Consider the following 6,000-nt stretch of genomic DNA (forward strand, 5'->3'; position numbering starts at 1 on the left):
AAAATGCATGAAATCGTTGGCAGTAAAACCAATGCATTACTTTGTTCTTCCAAAGTTGCCAAAGTTGCCTCGGGAGGAAACTTCGGGCGACTTTGTGATAATTTGGATTTAAGGGTGACGGGTCCACTTTATTACTACTAATAGACAAGTTATTATGATGGAACCAATTTATTTTACAATATATTTTTGTACAGCAATTTACAGTGTGTGTATTTTCTCATGACCTGTTCCTATGAGTTAATGGGTAATACACCTCTGTAAAGTGTATTAAGTCAGAAAACAACTTGTAGCTCTCTGGTGCTATTTGTTTAGCATTCTGTAGGCATGCCAGTAGTAGATCCCTGGTAACCAGTTCTCCTAGTGCACATAATATTGTAAAAATTAAAGAATGTTCTCATAAATGAAAGATATGAATGTGAAGATGATCAATGTAACTGTACTTAAGTGAATACATCCAAAAAGCCTAAAGCTGCTAAATTATGCAATGTATAGAAAAAGATGTTCATTGTTTTAAAACATACATCATACGCTATGTATACTGCAATATTCATCTTAACAGGCACATATAGGATGTACATATAAAAGACAGTACTTCATAGTGAAGTTTCCATATAAACATACAGCAACAGTAAATAAGCAATGTCTGCATTGTAGTTGCTCCTATAAAATAAGAGCAAAATGCATAACAAATTTGGTCATTGCTTACTGTAGTTTAAATATTTTTTATTTATCTGATTTTGTTTATATTTGCAAGTTATGTATTTGATGCTCAACAGCTGGAACAGCTGGTTATATGCCAAGTCAAGTTAAGCACTGCTTCAGGCATTATGAAATACTTAACAATTTTACAGTGCTGGAAACCCTTATGCCTGGGTAGGGCAACCTTGTCATATTTGCTGAAAAATAGGAGATCATGCAGTTATATGAGTACAAATAAAAAATGGAAGCTATAATTCCATTGTTTGGGTCACTGGACTGATACACATAGGGCTATGTAATAGAAGGCACTAAGTTTGCCTAGATGCAGAAACCCATAGCAACCAATCAGCAGGTGGCATTTACTGGTCACCTGTTTAAAAGCAAACATATTATTGTTTGCTCTGGGTTACTGCTCTTGGACAAACTTAAAGGAACAGTTCAGTGTGAAAAAAACTGTGTAAACAGATAGGCTGTGCAAAATAAAAATTGTTTCTAATATAGTTAGTTAGCCAAAAATGTAATGTATCAAGGCTGGAGTGACTGGATGTGTAACATAATAGCCAGAACACTACTTCCTGCTTTTCAGTTCTGTAACTCTGAGCTACTCAGCGACATGAATGGGGGGCACATGGGACATATCTGTTCAGTGAGTTTGTAATTTATCCTCAGCATTCTCAGATTCAAAAGCAACAGTTATGACCCATGTGCCGTCCCCTCAAGTCTCTGCTTGGTTACTGTCTGGTAACCAGGGTAACCAGTCAGTGTAAACCAAGAGAGCTGAAAAGCTGGTAGTAGTAGTGTTCTGGCTATTATGTTACACATCCAGTCACTCCAGCCTTTATACATTACATTTTTCTCTAACTAACTATATTAGAAACATTTTTTAATTTTGCTCAGCCTATCTATTTACCCACTTTTTATTTTTACACTGAACAATTCCTTTAATGCCTTTTATAACATATGGGGGACAGTTGGCCCACGCTACTATATAACTTCAGCTATAGGTTGTACAGGTATTCCCCAATTAAACTGGAAAAAGAAAAAAATAATTTATACCTTTAAACCTTCGATTTTGAGCATTATAATATATTAAATATATAAAAGAAGCATTCAGACCTGCACATGCCCAATAAGTGAGGCCATTCCCTCTTTCATTGTGGTAGTCGCTGAAGTTGTATTGCTGCCTGGAAGCTGCCTCTGCCCAATCTAATACCGTCTATTATAATGTATTCCTAAAATGATAAATGCTAACAATAAATTGGTTCATGTTTTAGCATTTACCACCAAGCCAGATTTTTATTTTTGCAAACAGACATACATTAGAAAGACATCTTTATCATATATTCAGTGACTAAACCTTTCATTTAAGGTGGGACACATTAAAAAAATGAATACCTGCAAAGTGTGCTTTGCATCATCCCAGTCTTTTTCTATGTGGCCTGCATCTTGGCCAGAGAGATACTTTCCCTTTAGAAAAAGTGGAAACCATTTGAGAATGAAATCACTGTGGTAATGGTAAGAGGAAGTCACTAGCAACATTGTACTGACCCTTGTTCTGTGTTACATTTATATTTTATGGTCACCTTAAGCAGTACATCAAAGTGAAATTTGTGCCAAATTTTACTAGTAAGATAAACTAAATGCCATATGTAGGGAAATATATTTATGTGCATGTTATTCGGGATATATTTTCTATAAGCTAAAACTATATATAATATTTAAGTAAACAAGCTCCCTTCATTTTATACACACTTATGAATCATGACATGGAAAGAAGACGTGCAGGTCAACTTTTCTCCTAAATTGTTTTCTGGACTTGCATAAGTATTGCACCAGATAACATGCCCCATATTACCATTTCATAATGATATTATGATATAACGAGTCCAAAAAAAGGAATGTTGACTGTAAAAATAGCAATAGCAATAGAAATGTCACCTTCCAAGAGACAGAAATGATGTGGTTGAATGAATGAACAATGTGGCAAAAATACAGTCAGATGCTTACCCACTGTTAATTCTTCTCATGCCATACTAAAGTCTTGTGTACATTTTGATAATCTTAATTTGCCATTTGTTTCTGGTGAATAAGCATATTAAGTTTTGCTCCCGCAAATATACAGATATGAAGATATTACATTCCAACTGTTCTACTTGCTATAAAACTAGATGTTTCCATTTGCCATGGACTGTGCGGTATTGTGAACTACTGTGCAAGCATTGAAGCCTAAAAGAAATCTGTGAATGTTGTCAAATAATAAGCTGTCATAAATGGCACAGGTTCTGCTGTGTGCCACATTAAAGTTCACTGAATAATTATGATTCTGTTGTTATGTTTGCTAAAGATTAAGGTAAGTGATGTTTCTACTTTGCTTTAAATTTCTTGCCACCTGATAATAATAAACAATTGATAATGTTTTTGTCTCACCATGCTGCTCATATTTCTCCAGCATTTCCTACAGCGTATCTATCTTCAGTAAAATACTTATAATTAATAAAAAGAGAAAAAATATCTATCTATCTATCTATCTATCTATCTATCTATCTATCTATCTATCTATCTATCTATCTATCTATCTATTTATCTATCTATTTATCTATCTATCTGTCATATAAATATGTGTATATTATAGTGTTATATCATATGTTGTCAGATCTGTTGGGTTTAACCATCTTTTGTCTGTTGCCTAAACAAAACCATACTTAGTAAATTGAGTTCAGTGAAGCATACAGTATGACCAAAGTTTTTTCAAATTGTGAGGCAATATGTAAAGGACATGCAGCATTGTATAATTTAACATTACATAAAAGTACACATAGGGAGAACAGGTAACATATAAGTACACAGAGCATAAGTGCCATGGGGGTAAGAGAGACAGTAGAAAGGAGATCCCTGCCCTGTAGAAATTACTGTCTGTTGGTGGCTAACATACAGGCACAAATTAGAGGGACAAAGTGCACATGGTTAAGGTATTGTCCCTCAAGTGCCAGGACTAGGATAATGGTCTAGTGCTCCAAAAGGTAATGGCAAATTTCTACAGATAGACACACCAGCTTGAAAGTCAGTTAGGGTGAGATTTGGGGTAAATATGTATTTGCTGTACTAGATATTTTTAAAACTATGACTAAATTACCAATATGCCAGTATTTTTCTTAATTCTATTCTAGACTGTTCTATATCTGATGAGCTTAGGGGGCCTGGCCAAAGGCTAGACATGCAAATTGGGCTGAAACTGAAAAAGTTTGAAAAGCAATCATTGAGCTTATACAGTACATATTCACACAATGCCTCCAAAAGCTAAACCATAAAAACTACAGGTATTTTAACACAGATATCATGCTTTCTAGAAATAGTACCAATTAAGCAAGCATACTATGTTTGTGTATTTTAGGGCATTCTAGCCTTCGTTTTTTATGTTAATGGCCCTTTAAATGTTTTGTTAGAACAGTTTGTTTGCCTTAAACCCCAGTTAAATGAAAACCTCACCCCCTTCCCTTCATTGGCCTCTCTCCCTGCTTTCTCCCTCCATAGTTACTTACTTGAAAAAAGTGTCCCTGGCATATTCATTAAGAGTAGCATGGCGCCATCTTCAGTAATAAGCTTCTGTAGAAGAAACAAAGAACAAAACTTCAAACCAAAGTTCAAAAAGGTAGGTATAGATACCAAGTTTATATTCAAGTCAATATCAGATTGCTGGTGAATGTTTCCGGCCTTACAGATGAATTTAATAACTAAATGCCACCCAAGGTCATAGACTCCCTGCATATTGAGTAACTTACTTGGTAGATGTTGCCCTTATAGTCTTTCAGCTCTGTCTCTCCACACTATCGCTGAGGTTCCGGTTCTCTCCTCTGTATGGTGGATTCACAGTAGGGCTATTCATGGGATACTTCTACGGATGCCTCTCTGGATTACACTCTGTAGTACGATCTGTCTGGGTTACACACTATATACTGAACACTGTGTTGTGTTACGCACATTGCTCCCATGTGAATGACATTCGTGGACTCACTTCCCCCCCCCCCGCACACACTTTCTACAACCCAACTGTCGTGCTGCAAATGTGGCACTTATAGCAGTTGCAGCCATTTTCAGTATCTTTGGATTCCTTGGATGCACAAAAACGTTCAGTGTCAGCATTCACTTGGATAAGTGAATGCTGACACTGAACGTTTTTGTGCATGCACAGTTAAGGCCAGTCTAGCATTGGGACAAAGATTGCCAAGGGAAAACAAGAGAATACTGAAGATAATGATTATGGTGCCCATGAGCTCTGCTGAACTGCTCTGCATAAATATGCCAACATTAATGCCAGGGACACTTTTTTCAAATAAGTAAGCAGAATTATTTTGGAGCAGCACTAATTACATATTGCTATATTACCCAGAATATCCAGCAGCACAATCAAAATGGAATTGTGCAAAAAAGTGATTTATTTAGCCCACAGACATATAACAATATGGCAACATTTTAAAGCCTGTTTGGACTCTTAATCAATACAGGATACAGTGTCCCAAATCAATGTCACAGAGCAGTCTATTGATCATAATAAAGAAAGCACAAAACAGCCACAAAGAACAGAAGACATTTTAAGTCCTTGTTTAAAATCCTCTGGATATTTGAGAAGGCAAAAGACAATATATATTTCTAATCTTAGTTTGTTTCATGACCCTTCCATGAAATTGTCACCAATTGTCATCATTCATTATTCACTTATAATTTCCCCCCTCCATTCCCCTTAGGCCTTTCATTGTCACTTTCAAGTTGTCACAGTGTTAATTTCTGGAGGTCACCATTTCAATCCTTGTTTTACTTTTTGCTTTCAGTTTACACTATCATATGTTGCTGTGCAGGGCTGCAAAAGTCAAGAGGCAAACTGTGCCACAATTAAATAACATATTATGACATATCAAATGACTGCTGCTACCTGAAAGTATGTAATCTAAATTTAACTGCATTGCAGTCTGACATCTCCTTGCATAGAATAATCGATGATTAGATACTAAGTAAAGTAATATAGAGGGGTAGTATCAACAGCACAGAAGGAGAATATGAATAACACTATGAAAACTGTATTCTATGCTTTTTGAAGAAACCAGTTTGTTTGCACCAGTATGGTTCTATGTGCAATAGATCTTGCCAGACAAATTTAATTGTCTTCTATAAAGAGGCATGCAGAAGCCTCAAGACTGGGGTGACAGTGGATATGAATAAATAGCAAAACAAGTAGGGGGTTCAGGCACTCAGAAAACTCTACAAGGTACACCAAAAAAAAAACATTTAAAAAATGATCAGTAGCTC

Source organism: Xenopus laevis, chromosome 7L, assembly GCF_017654675.1.
Source record: "Xenopus laevis strain J_2021 chromosome 7L, Xenopus_laevis_v10.1, whole genome shotgun sequence".
Classification (NCBI taxonomy): domain Eukaryota; kingdom Metazoa; phylum Chordata; class Amphibia; order Anura; family Pipidae; genus Xenopus; species Xenopus laevis.